The sequence below is a fragment of the Capra hircus genome, chromosome 2 (assembly GCF_001704415.2).
Source record: "Capra hircus breed San Clemente chromosome 2, ASM170441v1, whole genome shotgun sequence".
NCBI lineage: Eukaryota > Metazoa > Chordata > Mammalia > Artiodactyla > Bovidae > Capra > Capra hircus.
The window spans coordinates 2043723-2070180 of NC_030809.1; the positions used below are offsets into that span (position 1 = coordinate 2043723).

At 56.3% G+C, this 26458-nt stretch overlaps 1 protein-coding gene and 1 non-coding gene across 3 annotated transcripts in view; both read left to right on the forward strand.

The window, feature by feature from the left end:
- Positions 1–26458, forward strand: part of PAX7 (paired box 7) — a 109432-nt gene that overhangs the window by 20389 nt on the left and 62585 nt on the right. The window lies entirely within an intron of this gene.
- Positions 23354–23426, forward strand: TRNAG-GCC. The gene has a single exon. It is a non-coding gene; the product is annotated as a tRNA-Gly (tRNA).

Here is a 26458-nt window from a genome sequence, read left to right on the forward strand (position 1 = left end):
TTAAAGGAAAGTGACATCACGTCAACTTAACCCAGGGACTACAGAGACTTCGGAGGGGACCATGGAGCCCCCCGAACAGAGTATTCACTCATGGGCGCTTGTCTGTGTGTATGCATTTCCCTAAGGGAGAATCCCTTAGGTTTCCTGGGCCTGCTAGCGCTGGAGAGCGTCGAAAGGTTGAGCGTTCCGAGGTGGGGGCTTTGCAGGCGTCTGTCCTCTCTGGTGAGGGGCAGACAGAGGTGCCCCCTCCCCCCAGGCCCTTCAGCGCTCCCCCCTCCCCTCCATGCACCTGCCTGGGCTTCCGGCCTCCTTGGCTTCAAAGCGGCAGGCTGGGCTTTACCTGCCTCGCCTTGGAGAAAAGCAGCCTGGTTTGAAAGGGGAAGTGGCATTTCAGGCACTTAATTAGACCCAGGACAAGAATGGAGGCTGGCTGTAGGGTCAGGCCAGGGGGGATTGTTGGGGGATTAACACCCAGGTAAACCCATCAAGGCTCACTGGGCCCCTTGGCAGCAGGCAGCGGAAAGGCTGGGCCGGCAGGTCGGGAAGGGGGGTGGCGGGGTGCAAGGGGGGGTGGAGGATGGGAGGAGAAGGAAGGGCTCCTCGGCCTGCAACCTCCACCATCCTCCTTCCTCTCCCTCACCACCGGTGCCCCAGGGGCCAGAGCTAGAACTACCACTTTATTCCCACAGTGCTGTGCTGAGCACCTACTGTGCGCTGGGCACTGTGCCAGGGCCTGGGACAACAGCCCGGAACCACACAAAACCCTGGTTTCCTGGATCTTGCACCTTGGGGGAAGGGAGGCAACATACACATCCCCAAGTAAGGAAATACTTTCAGAAGGTGGGCACAGGTTTGAAGAGGATAAAGCAGAGTCCTAAGACAAAGTGACTGACGGGGTGCAGTGGGGTGGGGTGGGGTGGGGTAGGCTGGGAGAGTGATGATCAGGGCAGCCTGCCTGGAGGAGGTGATATTTGACCTAAGGCCTGGATGGCAAGAGAGAGGCAGCCATTTATTGAACATCTACTTGGGAGAATAGCCCACTGGGAGCCGACTATGGGTCAGGCACTGGGCTAAGCCCTCTATAGGAATGGATGCATGCAATCCTCCCAAGAGCACCTTGAAGGAGGGATTATTGCGATGCCCGCTTATAGATTCAAAGCGTGAGGCACAAGGAAGTATTCAGCCTTTGGGGCACAGACAGGTAGGGGTGTCTCATTGGAACAGCATGCTGTTGGCCTATGGCCCTTGTGATGCTGCAACTCACTTAACCCCTCAACCCTGCCCTGTGGGGTATTTATTATCCCGATTTTGAAGACGAAAGCAGAGCTCAGAGAGGTTTGCTGGATTCCCCAGAGACACACAGCCAGCAGACGGCAGAGCCAGAAACAGAACCCGTGCGCTGCGAACTCTTCCTGCTCTGGCGCGCCGGTGCTTGGCAGGCACCTAACTCTGGAATGCCCTGCACTGATTTGAGCGTCCTGTGTCCCTGGGGAGTGGCTCCCCCGTCTCTAGAGCCAGGGGCTTGTCATTAACAGAAGATTCAGCAAGAAGGCGGCTTGAAGATCTGTTTTTCTTAACGGGGTACCCTGCCCCATTTCTGATCTGCATCTGGGACTCTGAACTGAGAAATCGAAGGTGGCCTTGGGAATGTGTTAGAAGGTAGACGCTGGGATCCGTTCAGGGAGTGTTTTTTCCATGTGTGTGTTGTCGCGGCAGTACTGTGCACACATGGTTGCTGGTGGATCATGTTTAGGAGTCAAGGCGAGGTAGGGTTGGCTATGGTTGGATTTTTTCTTTTTAAATCAATTTGGTTTTGGTCACACTGCTCGGTATGTGGATTCTTAGTTCCCCAACCAGGGATCGAACCCAGGTGCCTGCCTTGGAAGTGCAGAATCTTAGCCACTAGACCTCCAGAAAAGTCAGGACAGGGGCTTTGTCTTGGGATGTTGGTATGTGTGAGTGTGTCCTTGTGATGTGAGGTGTGAGGATGGCGTGTGAGTGTGTTCAGGCGTGTGAGTGTGTTCAGGGGTGGAGTGTGTGGATGTGTAGATATGGGTGTGCGTCTGTTGGTGATGTCTCGGGGACGGTCCTGGGTGCGTGTGTACTCTTGCGGTTACATCATTTCCGCTGTGCATGGGAGAGGTCAGTGCGTTTCTCTGGGGTCTAAGTGCACCTGCCCCCATCTTCCAGATGGCAACTGAGCCTCAGAGACTTGAGCTGCCGGAAGCCACCTAGTTAGTTAGTGGCTGAGCCTAGAAGGAAAACCAGGGCTGCCCTGAGTTCCAGCCTCTCTCCTCCGGACCCCAGGAAGGGTTTAAGGGACAACAAAAGGTTCACAAGCCAGCATGCATGGCGGCAGCCTCTGTCCCGGGGCCTGGCGGGTGGACGTGTGTGCGGTCACATGCTTGTCCCCCTCCTCACCCTGGCATCTCAGCCTCTGCCCACTCCCTGGGCCCCCGGCCCAGCCCTGTTGCACGAGGGGCCTTTCTTTCTTGGGATTGCAAATACGCCGAAGATTAACGCCCGCAGCTGGCTACAGCCCTGAACAATGGCAAGACCTAGGAAGTGAAGAAATCACCAGAGAGGCACCACAGTCCTGTCCAGAGAGGCGGTCCGCAGGGTCTGCCCACTTGACTCGGAGTGACCCATCCCCCCAGCCGTCCCCCCCGCCCCGCCCCCTCCTCCTCCCAGCTAGAAAGGGAAAACAGCCTGTAAAGAAATTCTCACTCCAGAGAACACTGCTCACAAGTTCCCCGCCTTAGACCAGAGATTAGGGGAAAGTTAAAGAAGGGGAGAGGCACCCCTTCCAGGGGGAATATCCAATAAATAATCACATGTGGGAGAGAAGAGAAGGCTGGGCAGGGGCCGGGGGGGGCTGGGATCCCAGCTGGATGCTGTGACCCAGCCTGAGATGTATCAGCTCCAGCTCTGATCTCCTTAGTGGACGACAAAGCACAGCAGAATAAAGCGAAACCAGCTCACCGCGTTGCAGAGCCTTTCTCCTTCCTGAATCTCGGCTCACGCACTTCTTCCTGGCAAGCCGGGAGGTGACCATGTGCGCCTGGAGAACTTCACAGGCAGCAGGGCTGGTGGAGAGAAAACAGCAAGGTCAGCTGGGCTGGGAGCTGGCAGGACTAGACTGCAAGGCTGTGACAGCTCCAGGTGGGCAGGTCGGGCTCTTCTCCAGCTAAGAGGAAGTGTTAGTCGCTCAGTCATGTCTGACTCTTTGCATCCCCATGGACTGTAGCCTGCCGGGCTCTTCTGTTCTTGAGATTCCGCAGGCCAGAATACTGGGGTGGGTTGCCGTTCCTTCCTCCAGGGGATCTTTCCTACCCAGGGATCAAACCCCGATGCAGCTCTGGAAGACGACCTCGGCAGGGTGGAGGACTCACCATGTGCCGGGCAATTGCCCTCTTTAAGGTGCCCACAACCCTGTTGAGTATCACAGGTTTTCTTAAACCCACTTTACAGATGAAGGAACTGAGGCCCAGAAAGGTTAAAGTCACTTGCATAAGATCAGGTCTAGAAAAAGAAGCGAAAGGAGTTTGATCCCAGCCTCTCTGGCTTTCAGCCCCCCGACCACCTCCCCCAAGAGGGGCCAATCCGAGGGAGAGCTGAGCTCGCTTTGCACAGGCTTACCGTGACACAGTCACATCAGAAGCGCATATGTATTCCTTTCTTTTTGGCATAATTATTATGATTTAATTTTAACTCTGCTCTTTCATCTGGAGCTGGTCAGGTTTGTGCAAGCTCCTTCCCAATTCATCTCAACAGCGCAAAAAAGAAAGAAAGAAAAAATACTGTTTTAAAGGAGGATGACATAAGTCCCTTCTAGCATCCAGACGCTGGGCTCCCTGGATCCCAGTTTGCATGGTCAGAAACAAGGGCTACCGCCCTGTCCCAGCCCTTGACTGGGAAGCTTAGAGATGCAGGTGGCACGTCCCCTCCTCAGATGAAGCCACTTAATTACCACGCAATCAATATGCAAACAAGTGCCAAACTGGGTTTGAATCAAATTTCTCATTGGGGACTCAGTGGGGGAGGAGAGTCCTGCAGAAGGGGGGCCCTCTGGGGTGCGCTGGCAGGGAGGGGGCTGTGGAAACGGGGGCTTTGACTGGGACCCGGGCACCCGAGGGCCGCTCCGAGGCCACCAAAGCCCCCGAAGCCCCTGGTGTCTGGCTGGTGTGGGGCCCTGCTCCCATTGAGGGAGCCAGGGTCTGCGGCTCAAGGCTGTGGGCTGCGGGAGGGCTTCCAGGCCTGTCAGCTGAAGTCTGGCGGCCTCCACTAATTCATTTGACTCGGAAATCTCAGTTTGACCAGGTCCCCCCTCCCCTCTTTAAAACAAACTCATTAAACTTGTCAACACTCATTAGGCCTGTAAAACATTGAACTAGAGCCACTGGGGAGACTTTGAGGAGGTGTGTGTGTGTGTGTGTGTGTGTGTGTGTGTGTGTGTGTGTCTGGGAGCCTGCACTGCAAAACTGAACCAGGACCTAGGAAACCATGACTTGTCGGGGTAAAAGTCAGGTTCGTCTGTTCATCTGCTTCCATCTTCCTGCTTCTGCCTTTCACCACACTCACAGCAGCGTGGGGTCCCGGGTGGAGCCCCAGAGTCAGGACAGGCTTGAGCTCAGGTCGGACTCTGCCCGTTGGGCGGTCCGGCAGCTCTTTCTGCTCTGTGCCTCAGTCACCACTTCCGTATTATGGGCGTTGTAATAAAGGACCTGTCTCACTGGGCTCTTGGGAGAATAAGTTCATAAAGTCTTATGACAATGCCCAGCACCTTTAAAAGTGTGACTTCTGTAGCTATTACGACTTTAAATACCACCTTAAAATGTAAGAGGCAGCTTTCTTTAACACTGGAAAATGTGGATTAGAGAAGACTTGAGTTTGGACCTTGGGTCAGGGATCATTTCTCTGAGCCTTGGTTTCCCCACGTAAAATGAGAAAAAAAAAATGTGTGTTAGAAAGTAGCACAGTGGTGAGAAGTGAGTTAACACATACTGAGTCAAAATTAGTGTAGCGTCCAGCATGGTAGAAATGTTGGAATATCCTGTCTTTCCTGTTTCCCCAATTCAGCCCACGCCCCTTGCGTCACCATGCATCATGGAAATGGGTCTTGCTCCTTTGGGGAGGAGCAGGGGAGCACTTTCTGGGCTTCCCAGGTGGAGCTCATGGTGAAGAACCTTCCTGCCAGTGCAGGAGACGTGAGAGGCGCAGGTTCGATCCCTGGGTCGGGAAGATCCCCTGGAGGAGGGCAACCCACTCCAGCATTCCTGCCTGGAGAATTTCATGGACAGAGAAGCCTGGTGGGCAACAGTCCATGGGGTCACAAAGAGTCGGCCACCACCAAAGCGACTTAGCCGCACGCACGCACGGGGGCACTCCCTACCACCTCAGCAGAGCTTCGGAGGGAAATGGGGCTGGGGATCGAAACTGCAGAAGGAAACATCGCTCAGAAGAGGAAAAGCTGCCCACCCACCTCATCCCATCACTCTCCTGATTAATTAAAGAAAATAAACACACACCTCCTCCCGCTTTTAAAAGCCGCCTCATGGGAAGGAGGCCACGTGACCCCAGGTCTCACACAGAGACCGGACAGAAGTCGCCCGCCTGTCATCCCTTCTGAGCCGCTCATTCCTTCTAGAAGCGTCTCCTCTCACCCCAGCTCCCCGCAGCGGCGGCCTCAGCCTTTCCAGCCCAGAGCACCCAGCGCCAGTGGCCCGGAGAAGCTCAGATGCAGGCAGGCCTGGGGCCCTGTGAACAGCGGTTTTGTCTGGGCGCCCATCTAGGATCTGTGGCTCTGGCTGCGATGTGCTCTTTTCCCCTTTAGAGTGGGGTGTCTGCCGGCTTTCTCCTTTTCTCTCTTTTCCATTCCCCTTCTCATTGAGAATGCCTCCTAAAAAAAAAAAAAAGCCTCGCCAGCCTTCTGCTATTTTTCTTCCCTCTCTGAAAATGAGAACATCAGCTATTGAGGCGGATTGATGAACTCTTCCCAAAAGTTTATTAAGGGAAGGTTAGACAAAGGCCCCGAGGCCCGCGGGCAACTGAGCAGTCAGTACGTGTACCGGCCCCTTTTGTCCCCAGGGCCGACGCATGAATACCCCTCAATGGCCCTCTTCAGAGTGACGAGATCAGGCCAGACAACGGCCTGCTGAAAGGGGCTGCTTCTCTCCCTCAGTCCGGAGCCCCGGCCCGCTTCCCCCGCATTAGTGTGCATCTGCGGCCGTGGAAAGAGTCGGCTGGGGTTCACCGGTTTTGTGTGGGTTTTCCTTTTTTCCTAAGTGCAGCCTTCCTCCGCCTCCTCCCCGCCCCCACCTGCCGTCCCGCCCCTCCCCTACCCCCCACCCCCCCCCGCCATATGTTGCCCAGCACAGCCTGCTGGAGTCTTCCAGGGACCCCAGGGTGGGTAGTTCTGGAGAAAAGCTAGAGACTGGGGTCTCCTCCCGTCTCGCTGCCTCCTCGGAACCGTGTTTATTGAGCACTTACTGCGTCTCAGGGGCTGGAAGAGGTGCGGATGTGCGTCACCCCTCAGGGGAGCCTTCATGTCGAGGATGGGGTTACTCACCCCCAGTCATGGGTGGGAAGTGAGACGAGAGGAGGAAGATGCTGCTGGGGTATATTCCGAGCCTGGCTGACGCTTGAGGCCTCTCCCTGTTTTCCAGGGTCTGCGTTCAGGACGCAGTTTGAAGCCGAAAGCGAATCTTAGTCCCAGTGATAAGCAGGCTTCTAAGCGGGCTGGCTATGACTCAGATCAGAGAGAATCGGTGTTGTTTTGGGAGAGCAGTCGTCTGGAAGGGGCCTGAATCTTGGGGTGCAGGGCTGTGGGAGAAGAGCTGGCAGGGGCACTGGACTGGAAGTGGGGTCAGAACCCCTTCCTGACTATGGCCCAGATCAGCCACCGGAAGGGGGAAAACTCCAGGTTCCCTCGAACTAGGATGGGGAGTGTGTATGTGTTTGTGTATGTGTTTGGATGTGTGTGCATAGTACATGTGGGCAATAATGTGTGTGCACTTGTGTGTGCGTTGTGTGTGTGTGCATGTGTGTGCATGTGTGTGCATATACGAGTACACATGGGCAGTCGTGTGTGCGCTTGTGTGCGCTGTGCATGTGCACATGTGTGCATGTGTGTGCATGTGTGTGTGCAAGTACATGTGGGCAATAGTGTGCACTTGTGTGTTGTGTGTGTACATGTGTGTGCATATGTGAGTACACATGGGCAGTAGCGTGTGTGCACACGTGTTGTGTATGTGTACATGCATGTCTGTGTGTGCGTATGCAAGTACACGTGGGCGATAGTGTGTGCACTTGTGTGTATGTGTGTTGTGTACATGTACACATGTGTGCATGTGTGTGTAAATGCGAGTACACGTGGGCAATAGTGTGTGCGCTTGAATGTGTGTGTACATGTGTGTGCATGTGTGTATGCAAGTACACATGAGAAATGGTGTGCACTTGTATGTGCTTTGCATGTGTGCATGTGTGTGCACGTGTGTGCAAATGTGAGTACACGTGGGCAATAGTGTGTGTGCACTTGTGTGTGCTTTGCATGTGTGCATGTGTGTGCACGTGTGTGCACGTGTGTGAGTACATGTGGGTAATAATCTGTGCGCTTGTGTGCTGTGTATGTGTACACGTGTGTGCATGTGTGAGTACATGTGAGCAATAGTGTGTGCACTTGTGTGTGTGTACACATACAAATGCGAGTACACATGGGCAATAGTGTGTGTGCACTTGCGTGTGTGTGTTGTGTATTGTATGTGTACATGTGCCTGTGTATGTCCTGAAGGTTTCACTGTCCTAGTGGGTAAGTTCTGTGCTTCCATTTCCTGGGCCAGATTAGAACATTTTGGAGGGCAAGGACTAGTTAACTGCATTCTGTTTTGTTTTGACCCCCTCTGCTCGGTTCAATACCGTAGGCAGAGTAGGTGCTCAAGACCTGCCCCCTAAATCTGGAACTTTCCTGAGACAGGTGGCAGTGGAGGGGAGAGGGGCACCAGGCGTCTGCTGGGAGCGAGGCCAATCTCTCCCGCCCTGCCTCCCCTTCCCCTCCTCCCCCTCGCTCCCTCCCACACCTGTCTTAGCCTGAGTACTGAGGGGGCCTGAAAAGGGAGCCTCATGATCGCAGGCTAGAGAATCAGACCCGGATGCCTTGCCTTCACCTTCTGAGTAACTTCCCTTGTAGCAAGGAGGGGTGTTGGCAGTCCTCCTCCCTGGTGGTTGTTCCCTGGAGAAAGGGATGGACAGGGGAAGAGACGGAAGCTGAGACAGATGGGAGGAAAATGCTGCTGCCTCGGAGCCTCTGCATCGGGCCTCCCCTCTCTGGGGGGGGCCAGGCTGCCCTGATGTGCATGGAGCTGTCCTGGGTCAGCACTGAGGCTCACATTCCCAGGGAAACTTCAGTCCTGGGCAGACCCGGGGGACAAGTCTCTTTGAGGCTCAGCTATGTCAGCATCGAGTGGGGTCATCTCAGCCTTGTCCCGGCTTTGTGAAAGGGCGGGGTGGGAAGGGAAGAGGGGCTTTTCTTCTCTGGAAAAGCATGGAGGGCTCTGTGTTTCGAGGCAGCGTCTGGGGAGGCCTCTTGGGCCTGCGTACTTGTGCTGGGTGGCTGAGGAGGGTGCTGGCTGCTCCTGGAAGTGGAGCTTGGGGCTAGGGCCTCGGGGCGGGGGAGTTTCCACCAGCGGAGGGGTCGCCAGGGTGGGCCCGATTCTGACTTGGTGGTTCGGTCCTGACTTTACTTGGTCACACTGCGTGGCTCGTGGGGCTTTAGTTCCCCGACCAGCAATGGAAGTCGTGCCCCTGCAGCGGAAGCATGGCGTGTTGACCAAGTGGCCCACCCTGGGGGTCCCAGCACTTAGCTTCAGACCGAGCTCCAGTCCCAGCCCTGCCTCTCGCCAACCAGTGATTTCCACCGAGTCACCCAGTCTGTGAAAGGGAGTTGAGACCCCTTCAAACCCCAGTCTGCCCAGAGCAAAGCAGGCCTACAGCAAATATCCCCTCCTCCCTTCACTTCTGCTCTGCTGGTCCCCCAGACCCTGTATTCCTTTCTGGCTGAAGGGCGGAATTAGAGGGAAGCAAACGGGAAATCCAGATGCTGAATCTACCCAGAGAGACCAAAGCGGGGTGGGGGTGAGTGAGGCCTGCCTGGGGGGGGTGGTGAGATGGGGAGGTGGTCGAAGCATCGTCATAATTTAAGAAATCTGCCTCTCCTCCCCACAGCCCACCCCCCCCATAACAGTCGCTATTTCATGGATGGTTCAAGTCAAACGTCCCCCAAGGAAGGGCTGTGACCTTCTGACCCCTGTAACCTGTATTTAGCACGTTCAAAAGTCCCTCCTAGCCCCAGAGAGCTGACCTGAGCTGGGACCCAGGCAACAGGGCAGGCGGGGCTATAAACAAGCCCGGCTCCTTAGACTTAGGAATCCTGAGCGAAAAAACAGAAGGGCGCTCAGAGGTGGGGGGAACCCAGGCTGGAAGCACGCCGGCCAAGGAGGGGCCGGGTGAGGGCAGAGGGGTGGGAGGGCAATCGGGAGGTGGAAAGAATTAGGGGAGAAGCAGTGGTCAGCCAGCTCTCCCCAGAGAAGAAGGTGTTTCTTCTCTCTGACCCTCAGTTTTCTCACCTGTAAAATGGAGCTAAGAATTCTGTTCTCTCGGGGGTTTTAATAAGGATTCCGTGAAATAGTGTGGGTGGAAGCAGCCCGCATGAGCTTGGAGCATGTTAGGGGCTCAGGACTGCTGCAGGGAAAAGATCAAAAGGAAAACGCGATAAAGCAGGGGCCGCAGAATGGGGGCTGCGACTGAGGATGGTCCCTGGTGCCCTGAAAGCAGGGGCCACAGAATGGGGGCTGCGACTGAGGATGGTCGCTGGTGCCCTGAAAGCAGGGCCGCAGAATGGGGGCTGCGACTGAGGATGGTCCGCTGGTGCCCTGAAAGCAGGGGCCGCAGAATGGGGGCTGCGACTGAGGATGGTCGCTGGTGCCCTGAAAGCAGGGGCCGCAGAATGGGGGCTGCGACTGAGGATGGTCGCTGGTGCCCTGAAAGCAGGGGCCGCAGAATGGGGGCTGCGACTGAGGATGGTCGCTGGTGCCCTGAAAGCAGGGGCCGCAGAATGGGGGCTGCGACTGAGGATGGTCGCTGGTGTCCTGAAAGCAGGGGCCACAGAATGGGGGCTGCGACTGAGGATGGTCCCTGGTGTCCTGAAAGCAGGGGCCACAGAATGGGGGCTGCGACTGAGGATGGTCGCTGGTGTCCTGAAAGCAGGGGCCACAGAATGGGGGCTGCGACTGAGGATGGTCACTGGTGCCCTGAAAGCAGGGGCCGCAGAATGGGGGGCTGCGACTGAGGATGGTCGCTGGGATGGTCCCTGGTGTCCTGAAAGCAGGGGCCACAGAATGGGGGCTGCGACTGAGGATGGTCCCTGGTGTCCTGAAAGCAGGGGCCACAGAATGGGGGCTGCGACTGAGGATGGTCACTGACGCCCTGAAAGCAGGGGCCACAGAATGGGGGGCTGCGACTGAGGATGGTCACTGGTGTCCTGAAAGCAGGGGCCACAGAATGGGGGCTGCGACTGAGGATGGTCACTGATGCCCTGAAAGCAGGGGTCCCAGAATGGGGGGCTGCGACTGAGGATGGTCACTGGTGCCCTGAAAGCAGGGGTCCCAGAATGGGGGGCTGCGACTGAGAATGGTCGCTGACGCCCTGAAAGCAGGGGCCACAGAATGGGGGGCTGCGACTGAGGATGGTCACTGGTGTCCTGAAAGCAGGGGTCCCAGAATGGGGGCTGCGACTGAGGATGGTCACTGGTGCCCTGAAAGCAGGGGCCACAGAATGGGGGCTGCGACTGAGGATGGTCACTGACGCCCTGAAAGCAGGGGTCCCAGAATGGGGGGCTGCGACTGAGGATGGTCGCTGACGCCCTGAAAGCAGGGGCCACAGAATGGGGGGCTGCGACTGAGGATGGTCACTGGTGTCCTGAAAGCAGGGGTCCCAGAGTGGGGGCTGTGACTGAGAATAATCGCTGGTGTCCTGAAAGCAGGGGTCACAGAATGGGGGGCTGTGACTGAGAATAATCGCTGGTGCCCTGTTGTCAGTCCGTCAGCTGGTCGTTGCTGAGCTCTGACTAGGCGCCAGGCGCTGGGCTGAAGCGGAGAATGACCTGGGACATCCCTGCCCTCTGGGGCCCCTTGTTTGGTGTGGGAGACAGACAGACAGACAGGATATGCCCCTCCCATGGTGTGAGCAGTGCCTGAGGTGGGGCACGCAGGCTGAGAGGGGAGGGAGATGAGTCTGTCTTTCTTTTCTTCAAGCTCACGCCTCCTGTGCATCTTTCCAGAATCTTTCTAACCCTCAGTCTTCTCACCTGTAAGATAGGATGAATGACCCAATGGACAGTTTAGAGAAAGCCAACGGCCTGGCGTGGAGCTGGCACACAGTGGGTCCTCAGGGTGCAGGCACAGAGGCCCGCCCGGGGCCCACGCTGCCTTCTGGCCACACGCAGGAGCCAGGGCTGGGCTCCCGGCCGGCTGGCCTTTGAAGCGGAGGGCAGCTCCTTATTACTGCAATTAATTACCCGGGACAATGGCGCGCAGCCTTGCCCTCTGCCTGCGCCTTCGAGTGGCAGGGGGTGAGCGGAGGAGGCGGGTAAGCGGCTGCCTGTTTGTTTACGGGGACAGGCCGCGTTGTTGGTTTTACACTCCAGCCTGTTTTGAAGTCAAGGAACGTTTCCAGGGAGGGGGTGGAAGCCAGCCTCCCAGAGCCCGGAGAGTGGCTTCTTTATTTTTTGGTCCCTGGTCGAGCACAGCCTGGTCTCAGCGAGCACCAATGTCCTCAGAGGCTGCCCTGGGACTGGATGACAGGGATGGGTGCTTTGCCAGGGACAGGGTGGGCACTCAAGGGCCAGAGATGCGGCCTTTCTTCCATGAGCTCCCTGAGTTGGGGGCTGGGGGCGGGACTGACCTCTCGGAGCCTGAAGTGAGCCCTCTGAAGCATGGGGCCCTGGCCAAGCCTCTCGCTCTCTCTTTGGCGACCTTGTCCTCAAAACAGACCCAAAGATGATGGCCGCATCCCAGCAGCCTTGTAGGACGCCTAAGGGATGCTCCGTGATGATGTGAAAAAATTAGGTAACCGTCGTCAAGTTGTGGAGTTAGCAGTCACTTCTTTGTTCTTGCTTTGGTTCGCGCGTTCTCTTGCCCTGTAAGAGAGCTGATAGATGCAGGTCAGACTTGGGCTTGGAATGAGAAAAAGGAAAGCTGGTTTCTAACCTCTTATTAGTTCTTTCTTTTTTTTAAGCAAAGATTTATTTATGTTTTGACTGCGCTGGGTCTTCACCGCTGCTCTCGGGCTTTCCTTAGCTGCAGCGAGCAGGGGCTGCTCTTCGCTGCGGGTGCGAGCTTCTCACTGCAGCGGCTTCCCTTGTTGCGGAGCCTGGGCTCCGGGGCCCGCAGGCTTCAGGAGTGGTGGCACGTGGGGTTGCCCATGGCGTGCGGGATCTTCCTGGAGCGGAAGTCAAACCTGTGTCCCCTGTGTTGGCAGGTGAATTCGCAACCTCTGGACCGCCAGGGAAGCACCTGTTAGTTCTTCATTATAAAAAATTACCCGCTTCACGTGAAAACAGAAGCCAAGCATAGGAGGATGTAGAAAGTTATCTCCTTCTTTCTATCCCCCAGAGTTAAATATTGGGCATTATTTGGGAGTCTGATCTTCTAGGTATTTCTCTGCAGGAAAGTGTGCACATCCATGCATGTATTTATTTTGACTAAATGGGCGGCGTGCCCTGTTCTAGGCTCAAGCAGTTCGTGTGTCAAGGACATCATTTTCTGGAGGCTGGTACCAGAAACTGCTCCCTTCTCGACGCCTCACGAGCCGTGGGCTCTTCAGCTGCTCTGTCGCTGTTGGTCTGACAGGTGAGGGCTGATGTGCCTAGCCCTGGGCCTGTGACTCTCGCCTGCTAACTCCAGGAGCCACTGCTGCCCCTGTTTTACAGATGGCAAGACTGAGGACCAGGGAAATAGAGGGTTCCATCAGGCCTCCTGATAGAAAGTAGCTGAGCTGGAATTTGAATTTTTTAAGTCCTCTGGAATATTCTAGAGTGTGCGGAGGAATTGGCCCCATCCTAAAATACAACTGCTGAGTTCAGAGGACAGACTCCAGATAAGAACTGCCTGGCCGCATGGGAAAGATAAGCAGTCCAGATGTTCTCCCGACAGGCCAGGGACTGCTGCAAGACTCTACCGTGGCCTTGACGTCAGGGCCGGCTGCTACCGGCCCATCCTCGGTGGCTCGCTCATAGTACCAGCGCCTTTCCTTCTCCCGCCCACTGAAGAGAGGGCGCAGAGAAAGAGAGATGTCCACCCGCCCCTCACCCATCGTGAAGAATGTGAGGTCCTGGGGCTTTGATTCCCTTTCCCATCCAGGATCAGGAAGCTCCCAGCTCCCCCAGGTCATTGGCACTAGGATTTTGATTTGGAGCAGAAAGGAGCTTCCCCAGCATCAGATCCGTCTCATGTGTCAGCTCGGGAGGCATCTAGTCTGACCCTCTCACTTTCACAGATGGAGGGGCAAAGGCCCCAGAAAGGTTAAGTGACTTGCCCAAGGTCACACAGCTAATTAGTGGCAGGGCCGGGACTGATTCCATCTTGCTGGAAAGATGATCTCGTTCCTCTGAGGCGGTGGTGACCCCTCTCCTGGCCCGCCTGACGGCCTACAGCCACATCTGGGTTTCCCCTTCCCAATTGTTGAGAGTCCTCCATACCCGGAGGAGAGCAGGAGGCATGACAAACGGGGAGCCAGTGACCTGGAAAAGGGAAGACAGAGCGTGGGGAGAGGCGGGAGGCGGTGCTCCCGGGCTGAGGGTGAGCTAGCCACGCCCGGAGTCCACTTACGGCCAGCACTTCCCCTGTGGCTCAGCTGGTAAAGAACCCGCCTGCAATGCCGGAGGCCCCGGTTCCATTCCTGGGTCAGGAAGATCCCCTGGAGAAGGGATAGGCTACCCACTCCAGTAGTCTTGGGCTTCCCTGGTGGCTCAGCTGGGAAAGGATCCGCCTGCAGTGTGGGAGACCTGGGTTCGCTCCCTGGGTTGGGAAGATCCCCTGGAGAAGGGAAAAGCTATCCACTCCAGCATTCTGGCCTGGAGAATCCCATGGACTGTAGAGTCCACGGGGTCTCAGAGTCGGACACGACTGAGCGACTTTCACTTTCACTTGGCAGTTTGCAAAGCTCTTCCAAGGCTGGGATCCTCACTACCTGCTATGGGTTGTCACTCTGTTTTACATAAGGGGAAACTGAGGCCTGAAGGGCGATATCAGTAGCTCAGAGCCTCACAGTAAGTGATAGAGTGTCAGACTGGGGCTGGGGCGGGGAGCTTTGGGGTCAGCTAGCTCTCTGCCCCCATTATACAGATGAAAAGTGTAAGGCCCGGAGGAGGGCAGGCCAGGGGCTCCTATTCTGGGATCTGCTCCCCTGGACACATATTGTTCCCCTGAACATATGACAGGTGAGCCCCAAATCCTGAGGGAAACAGGACAATGTGTTGCCTTCCCCAGGGACCACGCCAGGCTCTTGAACATGCCCAGCCTGAGATACCACCTCTTGCTTCCAGGGATTCTAACATGCAGTGTAGGATGGTAGCTGAGCTCCCAGGCTCCAAAGCCAGCTGGACCTGAATTCCAATCGTGACTGCGCAGTGTGTCCTTGGGATAGTGACCTCGTCTCTCTGGGCCTGAGTTCCCTCGTGTCCACTCACTCCTTCATGTGATGCGATCCCATCACAGACAGTGGCTGAGCAAGTTGGATGGCAGACGCACGCACACAGCAGGGAGCCTGGACGCAGCTCTCGACAAATGTGGCAGCTGATTATTTGTATTTCCGGGGCAGACTGAGTGGGGTTGAAATTGGAGCTCTTGGCCCCAGTAGCCTTGACAACACACCTATGGCGCGTGTCCTTCCCAGGACTCCAGCCAGCACAGAAGGCTGAGGGACCAGGTGTCTTGTGTCTGGAGCTAGACAGACATGGGCATGGGCAGACTTGGGGAGCAGGGCGTTTCAGCTGCAGAAATGATGGAGTTTCCTGCAGGAGAAAGCAAGGAGTGGTTATTTGCACCCGAAGTGAAAGTCACTCAGTCGTGTCCGACTCTTTGTGACCCCATGAACTATGCAGTCCATGGAATTCTCCAGGCCAGAATACCGGAGTGGGGAGCCTTTCCCTTCTCCAGGGGATCTTCCCAACGCAGGAATCGAACCCAGGCCTCCCCCGTTGCAGGCGGACTCTTTACCAGCTGAGCCACCAGGGAAGCCCCAGTTGGTGCAGAAAATTTGCACCTGTTTTCTGCCAATTGAGAATAATGATTCTGTTTCGAAATGATGATTTGATCTGGAGGAGAAGAGCCCCCAGCTTTGCAACTCCAAACCTCAGGCCTGTCCCATCACACACAGGGGTCTGGTTTCAGTCCAGGGGGACCTGAGCACTCTGGCCTGTGGGGACCACAGGCCCTGCAGAGAAGGGGTTGTTGGGTGTGGGGAAGTGTGCTCTCTGCCTCCAGCCCCAGCAGGGCAAACGGTGCAGGGGGCACAGCTGTAAGTGACGCGCTCCCACTAGGAGCTGCCCGGTAGGACCTCCAGGGTGCGAGGGGCCTTCAGCCCGCTCTGCCCGTCTCAGGCCCCCAGGAGGAGCCAACTCCGTGGCAGCCAGTGACCGTGGCAAGGCTTCGGGTCAGGGAAGGCGCAATGGGGCCCCGAGCTGACTCTGGGAGGCACCCACCCAATCTCGGAGCTAGGACACCTCCCCATTCATTCCCTGGCAAAGTCCTCGGGGTTCAACCTTTCGCCCAGGTGGTGCGTGGCAGCGTTCCACCTGAAGACAGGCTGTGAAAGTCAATTATTTGAAACCAGGGAAGCCAAGGCCTCACGGGCCTCTCAGAGCAAACAAGCTCTTGGCAAGTTCAGAGGAAAGGAAACAGGATTGAATTTCCCCTCGGGCTCACCTGGGGGAGATTCAGGCTGCTTGGTTGGGGGAGGGGGCGCGGGGGGCATCTGGGAGCCTGGTTCCAGTGGTAGGCTTCGGGGGCAGGCGTGCTTTGGGGCTCATTCACAAGAGCCCCCTGAGACATCCTACCGCTCCCTCTTAGCAGCTGGTTCTAGGACTTGGGACGCCTAAGGCTGGGCAGCCCTTCTTTTGGTCTGACTCTCTTCCCTCCTGCTGCAGACCCAAAGATGGCAGGTCCTTGACTGCTTGCCCTTGACCCAATGGCTCAGTTGAGGAGGAGCTGGGTTCAGGTCCCGACCCTGCCACAGCTAGTCGAGTGTGCAGTGGGGCTGGACTTCCCTGTGCCTGCTCCCCACTGGTACACGGGGCAGCAGCAACACCCACTCTCAGGTGGTCAAGTGCTAAATCTTACAGAAAGGGAAGGGCTGGGGAGAAGTTTGTTCTGTGACTGGTCTTCATTTTTGTCCTCTGTTAGAGACTTGCAAGGGAAGGAGAGATTTTTGGACTAAATACATCCCTCACTTTGCAGCAGCCCCATAAAGGGAAACCCTTTTCCCAAGAAGTGTAGCTAGATCCCCCCACAACAGTGGAGCCCAGGAGGACAGGTTCCAGGAGACGGATTCTGGAGGGTGCAGCTGGAAGGACTGAGGTCACACTTAAGGAAATGCCCACCCACTAAGTCTCTACAAGTCATGAGGTCTTGGGTGGAGGGTGGCGGGGAGGAAGATTAGCTAGGGGCCAGGTGGGATTTACTCCAAGAATGTGGTGGAGGCAGGAGGATGGTGTGAATGACCTCCCCAGTCCAGTCCCAGGAGCTCCTGCCCACCTGTTACCTTCGGCTAGGGCCCCTGAGCCAACCCAGCCAGCACCAGGGGTCAGTTAGGGGAGAGTCCAAACTTAGCTCTTCCTCCAGCCGAGGCCACTGGCAAACATGCTCCCACTTCCCATGCCAGTCCTCTGAGCTCTTAACCATCTGTCTCTTCAACTCCAGAGCTAACTAGGAGATGGGAAATTCGGGAGCAAGGCCCAGGAGCCCCAGAGCAGCACTTCTCAGCCCTAGCTGCATGGAAGAGTCACATGGGGGAGCTTTAAAAAACCTCACTGCCCAAGTTGCCCCTCCAGACCATTACATCAGAAGGGAGCAGTATTTATTTGAAAGGCTCCCCCGAGGATTCTAGTAAGTGGCCCAGGATGAGAGCCCAGAGTCAGAGCTGTGGGAATTCCATCACACGGATGCCTGAGCCACAGGCTCCCAGCTTCCGCCTCTTCGCCTGCAAAACCGGGAGCCATGAGATGGCAGGATGGCAGCTTAGGAGGGAGAGCATGCGAGAAGGTGGCTGGGGCTGAGTAGGTGCTCGTTAAGTGCTCGTGAAAATAATCGCAGCTCCCGTCATGGAGCCGTGCTTGGTGCCGGGTTGGCACGTCTTTTTCCACAGGGAGGGTTGCCTTTGTCCTGGTTTTGGAACGGGCAGGTGTGTCTGGCGGTGCTGGAGGAGGACCCTGCCTGGTTCTTGTTTGGGCACATCTTGGGTAACCGTCAGCAAACAGTGACTCAGCCGCCGTGGAGCCCCTTCCCCAGCCAGGCCCGTCTTCCTCAAGTTTCTTCCTGCAGCATGTCGGGGCCCACGAGGAGGCAGCCCGCCCCTGTGTCCGTTTTCCTTGGGGGTGAGGGACAGCGAGTGTCTCCCTTGCCTTCCTGTCCTCAGAGCCTTGCGTCACTTGGGCACCTGTCTGCCTCCAGGTGCTGGAGCTCAGAGGCCACAGGGCCAGTGTGAGCTCACCCAGGATTCGGACTCCCGGCTCGCTGGTCTCCGAAGCCACGTCTTGCCAGCCACCTCTAGTTCCACGTGGGGGGCACGAGAAGGGCGCTCCAGCCTCCAGCCTGGCTGACGCCACTCAGTTCCTGGCACTTGCCCCCCCCCCTCTTTTTTTTTTCTCCTTCCCAACTCCCAGGCCTGCAGTGTCTTCAGCTGAGGGGTGGCAGCCAGTAGAATTGCTTCCAGGTTTGCAGGGAAGGGCTGGGAGGGATCAGGGCATCGTCAGAGCTCAGAGCGTGCGTCCTGCGTCAGTGACCCCAGGGCTTAACTACACAGCGGCTGTGCTGGCAGCACCCTTTGCAGAGCCCTGTCTGGGAGGCCTGCTGTTGGCCACCCTTCCCCCTATTGCTCACATACCCGAGAGTGTCCATGGGTCTCTAGAGGAGGGCCAGTGTAGCTCTCCCACTGACTTGCTGTGTGACCTCCAGCAAGTCACACTCCCTCTCTGGTCTCGGTTTTTTGCAACTATAAGTTGAATCCTAATGAGTTGGGACTCTCAGGTCTCCTAGCTTGAACCAACAGACTCTCTTGACGAAAGGATTTCAAACATCAGAGACCGAGTTTACCTGGGAAAGCCTCCCCTCCCCACACAGAGAGGTCAGTGTGTGCCCTGGACCTGGGATCAGCTCACGCTTTGCCTCTGAGCCTTGGGGTCTTCTTCTGCAAATGGAATGATAGTCGTTGCCACATGTTGCCGTGGTTAGGGGAGTTCACTTATTCACATTTAAACAGTGCCAGGCGCATAGGAAGTGCTTCCTGGGGGCGGTAATAACAGCTGGGAATGGTGTTTCCGCTTTCCAGAGCCCTCCTCTGTACAGTGGGGGCAACGGTGCCTACCTGGTGGGAATACTGCCAGGATTAGATGAGACCATTGTAAGTGCCTGGACCTGGGTGCCTGGCAAATGGTCCCTGTTATTGTCAGATGAATTATGCGCATGGGTGTAGCTGAGTCGCTTTCCCATCTCCACCCCGCACTGTGGGAGCGGGGCGGGCATGGGTGTAGCTGAGTCGCTTTCCCGTCTCCACCCCGCACTGTGGGAGCGGGGCGGTAGGAGCCAGGAGGTGGGGGTGAAGGGGGTGTCACCATGCTTATGATACCAGAGACATTCTGTCCCACGAGTCCTGAGCGCCCGGCCCCAAGGCCCTGCCGTGCCCATCTCCACCCTCTTAGCCCCCAGCCGGGGACGCACCAGCCACACCCTCGCCCAGCCCAGCCCTGGCCGTGTTCTGCACTCAGCCTCCCCTCCACCCTCCTGCCTCCCTTGGGCAAGAGCTCTCAAATGCTAATTTATGAAACCTGTCCACTTGGAGCCCAGATCCGCCGCCCCCCAGGGGCGCCCTTCTGTCTGCCCGTCTGACTGTCCGCCACACGTGGCCGTGGGTCCGGCTGAAGACTGGGTGCCCCCCGGCCACTGAGGTGACACCATCCACCTGGCTCCTCCTGCCATCAGGCACCACTTAAAGGGATGTACCCTTCAATGCGGAGGGCCAAGGCAGGGCTGGGATACTTTCAGAAATGGAAATGGGACCCATTTGTTTATGATTTATCCCCTGACACTTAACGGGAACCCGATGGGACCAATAAAAGTCCTGCCTCACCCAGCTCCCACCTCGAAAGTGGCTGGAGCCGGTCCAGTTCTCCGGAGGCAAAAAGCATCTCAAAGTGGAGCAGACCGCTGCGCCCCCTCCCTTCCCCGGCCCCCGGCCTGCTCGCTCAGCTTTGAAAGGCTGCCCGCTGTTCCCTAGATGAGCGGGGCTGCCAGGCTTTCCAGGCTGTGGGGCAGGAAGGCAGGGGGGCCCTTGCTTTCGAGGTAGAGAAGGTTCCAAGGAGGGTTTGAGGAACGGACTAGCATATTCTGGGCTCATGATCGGCCAGGAGCAGGGGCCGGCGGTGGAAGAGAAATCCAGTTTTCAATTTTCCTCAAGAGAAAATCGAGTGCATGAGAGACAGAATAATTTTCCAGTGTGCAGACCCTAAGTAAAACCTCCTTGAGACATTGCGAGTTATTAAAGAGGAGGAAAGAAAAGAAATTGTAAAATCCGTTTGCCTTCAGCAGAACGGCACAATGCACTCTTATTTCCAGGGGAATCTAATTAGAGGGCAGGCGGCCCGGGCGGGGTGGGGGCGGGGGGCGCCCCGTGGCCCTGTGCGAGGAGGGCTGTAAGGGTAACAGTCGGACTCTGGGGGAGGCCTCCCCTTCCCAGCGTCACTGGGGTTCAGCTGGCTTGGATTCGAATCTTGCATCCGGGCTCTGCCTTGTCTCTGAGTTAGAGCCTTCGTGGGATCATCTGTCTCCTCATTTCAGAATGGGAACGATACAGTTCCTTTCTGCTCAAGTTGTCAGGATGGGAGGAGGCAATGTATTTAATACCATCCAAGCTGGACACGGAGCCTCCCTGGTGGTTCAGAGGGTAAAGAATCTGCCTGCCGTGCCAGAGACTCAGGCTCGGTCCCTGGATGGGAAGGATCCCCCGAGGGCTTCCCAGGCGGCGCTAGTGGTAAAGAACGTGCCTGAAACACAGGAGGTGTGAGAAACGTGGGTTCTATCCCTGGGTCGGGAACATCCCATGGGGGAGGGCCTGGCAACCCACTCCACTGTTCTTGCCTGGGAAATCCCATGGACAGAGGAGCCTGGTGGGCTACAATCCAGTTCAGTTCAGTTCATTTCAGTCGCTCAGTGATGTCTGACTCTTTGCAACCCCATGGACCACAGCACTCCAGGCCTCCCTGTCCATTACCAACTCCCGGAGTTTACTCAAACTCATGTCCATTGAGTCGGTGATGCCATCCAACCATCTCATCCTCTGTCATCCCCTTCTCCTCCTGCCCTCAATCTTTCCCAGCATCAGGGTCTTTTCAAATAAGTCAGTTCTTCACATCAGGTGGCCAAAGTATTAGTGTTTCAGCATCAGCATCAGTCCTTCCAATGAATATTCAGGCTACAGTCCATAAGGCTGCAAAGAGTCGGAAATGACTGAAGCAACTTAGCACACAGCACGCAAGCTGGACACACGCTGGGCCCCTGGGATTGTATATTTCTGTCCTTCTTCATCTGCCACCAGTGTCCATCTCCACACCACGGTCACTGACACCTTCCGACTCTCCAGGCACCTTGATCGAGCCCCTCACTTTCAGAATCCCTGGACCATCTCCCCCTCTTTCACCACTGACCCTCTAAAGGTAGCCACCGGGTGCCCCAGGCGCCTGGTATTACCTGTCTAGTTCAGCCTTTGAGGTTGCCAAGCCATCCCCGCTCCTTCAATGCACCCGCCCCTGACCTCTTGTAGGATACGTCAGGTTCTTTCGGTAGAAGATCAATTCTTTTGTTCACAAATATCTAACAGGAAATAAAGGTCCCAGGAATTGTAAGCACATGTGCTCATACCCCGCGGGACCGTGGCTGACAGTGGATGTGGGTCCTTCCATGGGACTCCCGTTGCACAGGATCCAGACCTTCCCACCGTGTTCCCCTCTGTGGCGACGGCTGCAGCCCCTCCCCCAACGCCACCCCAGGCTAGACAGAGAGCGCTGGTCTGATCAGCAGCCCTGTCTCAGGGCGATTTGGAGCGAGCCCAGGATGGCACTGCGGGGAGAGGGGAGAAGGCAAGCATGTAGAGAAAGAGGCGTCGGCCTGCGCTTGTTCCGCGCTGTCCCGGGCCTTGTCACTGCCCTCACCCAATGAAAGGGAGATGGGGCAAAGGGGTCCGACCACGTGCTCAGACTCCTGGTGGCCCAGGTCCAAGCCCTGGCCAGCTGTGTGACCTTGGGTAAGTCACTGCCCCTCTCCGAGTCTTGTCCTTAGAATCAGTTCCGTATCAGTGCCGCTTTGAGTCTCGTGGGAGGATGTCAGTTACGCGTGCCTAGCACAGCCCTTGGCCAGGTAAGACCATCGCGAGGGCCTGTTATTGCTGCTTCACCCTCATGGAGATTTGTCCCCACTCGGTCCCCAGAGCTGGGAAGCTGGGAAGCCCAACCCCTTACCACCTCGAAGCATGGTTTTGCCCTCTGAGAACCAGTGTGTTTTCAGATTCCACTCCCTCCCTGCTGGTTTAACGGACCTAACCTATGGCTGTCCACGTTTGGGGAAAATAACATTATTTATTCTATCAAGATTCAGCAAACTGAGCCCAGAGCAATAATTGTCCCAGGGTGTGAGTAACAGGTTTTATTTTTATTGATCAAAAACATTTTTTTTTATCAAAAACACATCAAACTAGAAAAGGCGTAAGCAGCAGGATCAAATTGGATTTTAACTCCTTTAAAAACAGGCTCCTCCAGCCACCCATTTCCAAAGGTGTTATTCGCAGGGAGACTCTCGCAGTCCAGGGTGGCCAAGGGGTTCGGTGGCAGCCGCAGAGGCTGTTTTGCGAGCATCATTCAGACGGCGCGTTAGCATCTGGGCCGCCTCTGAGTGGACCAGCCATCTGGATGTGGATGGAGGGATTCAGTGGAGTACCTGTGTGTCGGTTTACGGAGCAGCGATCCTCCAGACCTCTTGGAACTGTTCAGCTGGCTAGCTGGGGCTTTCAGCGTGGTGCCAGGTGTCTGACGATGCATAAATACATCTCTAATGAGATCATTGTGCACGGTGATTCCAACCTAGTCACCAACGAGCACGTTGGCCTGAAAAGCAAGCCTTCGTCGGCATCTGTCGGAGCATCCCAAGTCATAGCAGAGGTCTGAGCATGTTGGAGAGGGCTGTGCATTCGTTCCATAGATGTGCATTTATCCACTCATTCATTTATTCAGCAAATCTGTGTCGAGCTTTCTGAATGGGCCAGGCTCTCTTCTGGGCATTGGGAATTAAAGCAGTGAACAAAATCCTTGTTCTTCTGGAGCGGAAATAAATAACGACTCTCCAGATGATTCAAGCTGGGAGGCTGGAAGGTGGGCCAGGGAGGAGGCAGGTGTGGGGCAGGGTCCCTGACTTTGAAAACCATTTAAAGTCGCTGTTTGGGTGGGCGGCAGGCCTTTCCCCTGCTAGTAATAGTGCCCACCCGATTGCTGATGGTGGGAGAAGGAAGGGAGCTTAGGAAGGGAGACAGTGTAGCTAGAAGGAGCGGGAAGAGGCTGGGGTGGAGCTGGGACAGGCAGGGCCCTGAGTAGGGCTCCAGGCATGCCAGTGGTCCGTCCGGGGTCTGATGACCCAGCCACCATGGCAGGTCGCAGGACCACAGAGAAGAAAGTCCACCTGCTGAGCTGACCCCCTGGCTGGTCCTCTTCGGGCTGACCGTCTTCTCCCTCATCATTCTGAAAAAGACCTAGGGTTTTGGTGCCATGAGTCTGCGGTCTCTTTCAGCCTGTCTACTCCCATTCTGATGAGAGTAAGAAGACTTGTATGTTTTCCATTTCCCTGGAGCAGTGTGGTTTTTGTTTGCTAGCTGTTGTTACTTTTCTCTGAATTTCTGTGGAGCAAGGGTTCTCAAAGCACGGCCCCCAGCAGCAGAGGTGGCCTGGCGTCCCCGGGGAACTTGTTGAAAATGCAGCTTCTTAGGCTCCACTTGCTGAATCAGAAACTCCCCTGGGCGACCCAGCAATCTCTGTTTCATATCTGAGTCCCCGATAGCTCAGTCGGTAAAGAGTCTGCCTGCCATGCAGGAGACCCCGGTTCGATTCCCGGGTCGGGAAGATCTGCTAGAGAAGGCAGAGGCTGCCCACTGCAGTATTCTTGGGCTTCCCTGGTGGCTCAGCTGGTATAGAACCCACCTGCAATGGGGGACACCTGGGTTTGATACTTAGGTTGGGCAGATCCCCTGGAGAAGGGAAAGGGTCCCCACTCCAGTCTTCTGGCCTGGAGAATTCCATGGACTGTGTAGTCCATGGGGTCGCAAAGAGTCGGACACGACTGAGCGAGTTTCACTTTCCCGAGGATTCTGATGCCCTAAAGCTTGAGAACCACCCTTGTAGGCGCCGCTGGCAAGGGCGTTTGGTTTAGGTTTCCTTAAAATCCATTCGTTAGCTTTGGTGTGGGATCCACCTGGGCTGAAGGGAGGCTTTGCCACTTAGTATCCGAGCAGGTCTCCGCCCTTTCCTGAGCGTTCACCAACGAGCCCCGGCTCCAAGAGATGACTGAGAATTTCATGCAAGGACGCAACGCGTGTTGACTTCCTGGCACGGAGCAGACCCTGAATAAACTGTAACTCCCCTGCTCCTTCTGTCACTGCGTCACGTGACAGACGCAGACCACCAGAAAAAGGCAAGAGTGTTTCACAGGACAAACGCTGTTCACTTTTGAAAGAAACCAACCCCACCAACTCTAAAAATAATGGAATCACAGCATCCCAGCGTCTCAGAACCATGTGATGTTAGAGCCAAAAGGAGGGAAATTCGTCCCGCCCCCTCTTTTCTCGGGGAGAGAGACAGAGGCTCACAGAGGTCCCTGGCCCAGGTGGCACAGCCGAAGCCACTGCTCTTCCCTCCACCGCCTTCCGGCCCCACCGCCTGCCTCCTCCCCTCCGCTGTCCTGCCTGCTGACTCATTTTGCGGGAGGAGCCCCAAATGAGCCCCAGCCGCTTTTTGCTGTTATCTTCTGTAACTGGACATCTCGTCCATTCCGTCCTCTGCTGCATCACCCAGAGCTGGTTCAGAACCTACACGTGTTCGACCCCTATGTGTCGAGTGGATGCTTTACTGTCTGGGTGCAGGAGCCTGGACAGAGAGAGGGTCCTGGGAAGCCCCTTGCCCTCGAGGAGGGTGAGTGGCATCCTCCCGCGGACCCAGCAGCGTCCCAACCCCGGGACCCGGCTCTGAGCGGGTGTCTGCTTCAAGACCAAGTTTTCCCGGGCTGGGGCGTCCGCCTGACATGATACGTAACAGTAATTAAGAAATAAGCCGCCTTGCCCAGCTTCACAGCGATCATTTGGCTAAGTAACTACCATGGTCTAGTGCCTCAAAAATCACCATTAGGGTACGCTCCTTATGGCCATAAAATCTCTCGTTTTCTGCCTTTCATCAGCCTCCCCCTGCCATCTTCGCCTTGCTTTATTTATACATTCGTCCTCAAACAATGGCAATAAACTCTTTCCCAGAGTGTTGCAAATCAGAAATTTGTCCACATTTTTCCACCACCTTCCACTGTGGACCTGCTCTGCCTGGGAACGGCCCAGCCGGGCCAGCTGGAGGGGCTGGGCTGCCATAGATTGATGGGGGCACAACAGGATGAGGTTGCCGGGGAGCGAGGCTGGGGAGGGGCAGTGGGAGAATGCACCGTGAAAGGCCCGCTGCCCAGCGACCAGCCGGAGACACAGGGGATGGGGAGAGGGGAGGGGGCGAGGCGGGGAGGGGAGGGGGTGAGGCGGGGAGGGGAGGGCAGGGTTGGGAAGGGGGACGGAGGCGCGAGCCTGCCCACCCCCTTCCCCTAAGAGAGGGAGAAGGGTCTGGGACCACTGGCCAAGCAGCATGTGGTGTGCACCCCAGGGCCACGAGGTCCATCCTTCCTTACCCCCACAGGAATCAGATGATCTTGGGGCATCCCGTAGCCCACCCTGCACCCCCTCCTTAGCAGCCCAGTCCCCCCTGAAGCTCCTTGCTACCCTCGACCACCAGCATTCTCTCATCTAGCCACAGATGCATGTCCCAAGCCCTACTGTATGCCAGGAGTTGTGCTGGGTTCCGGAGTGGGAAGTGATGCATAAATCAGATACCGTCCAGCCCCCTTCTCAGGCTCACTCTCAGAGACCCAGGAGGACCTCTGGCTTTCAGAGATGGGCAAAGGAGGCCCAGAGAGGGTTTGGGACTTGCCAGAGTCACACAACAAGTTGGAGGTGAAGCCAGCCACACACAGGTCAGAGTTCCAATCTGGAAGCCCCCTGTCTTTTCAAACAGCTCACAGGCTCCCTGGGGACCCTGCTCTGGGTAAAGTAATAACCCCTCCTCCAGCTGTGGTCTCAGCTGCCAGTGGCAGGGGTGAGGTGGCGCGTCTGGAGGGACCCTCTTTATTTTAATCTGGAGTCCCCAGGGGCAGCGAGACGGGGAGACAGGACTCGGGTGGGGCCTCTGCTGCTGGTCCGCGGAGGGGGAAGTCTGTCCTGTTAGGTGGGTTCCCAGGTAAAGCTTTCTGTCTCCAGGGAGGGAGGCCGGCCTCCATTAAGCAACGTTAAAGGTGCAGCTTGTTTTCCCAGCGATCCTGGTTCACCTTCAAACCCGTGTCCTAGAATCAGCTCACAGCCCTGTCTGCCTCTAACAGAGTGGTTCTCTTCCAAAGGGGCGAGATTCTCAGAAATCCGCTTGTTTTCATGGTAGTGGACTTGAATTGCCCTGGCTTTTGTGTGTGTGTGTGGGGGGGTGTCCCTTAATGTTCCATATGATGTTAGAGTTTTCTGGGAGGCCCATTCAAAGAAAGATGAGGGTGGGGTCAGATGGACACTGGACAGCCAGAAATGAGTCCTGAGGGGAAAGGGATCAGTCCAGGGTCCTGAGAGAGAACCTGTGACTCGGGGGAAACTTGAGTCATTTCTCCTTGTTTTGCTGATGGCAAGGTCCATGGTGTTTTTGTTCAACTGACGGCTGCAGTTTGTATTGGATACTGTTATTAAGAACATTCTAGGAGAAGGCAATGGCACCCCACTCTAGTACTCTTGCCTGGAAAATCCCACGGATGGAGGAGCCTGGAAGGCTGCAGTCCATGGAGTCGCTAAGAATCTGACATGACTGAGCGACTTC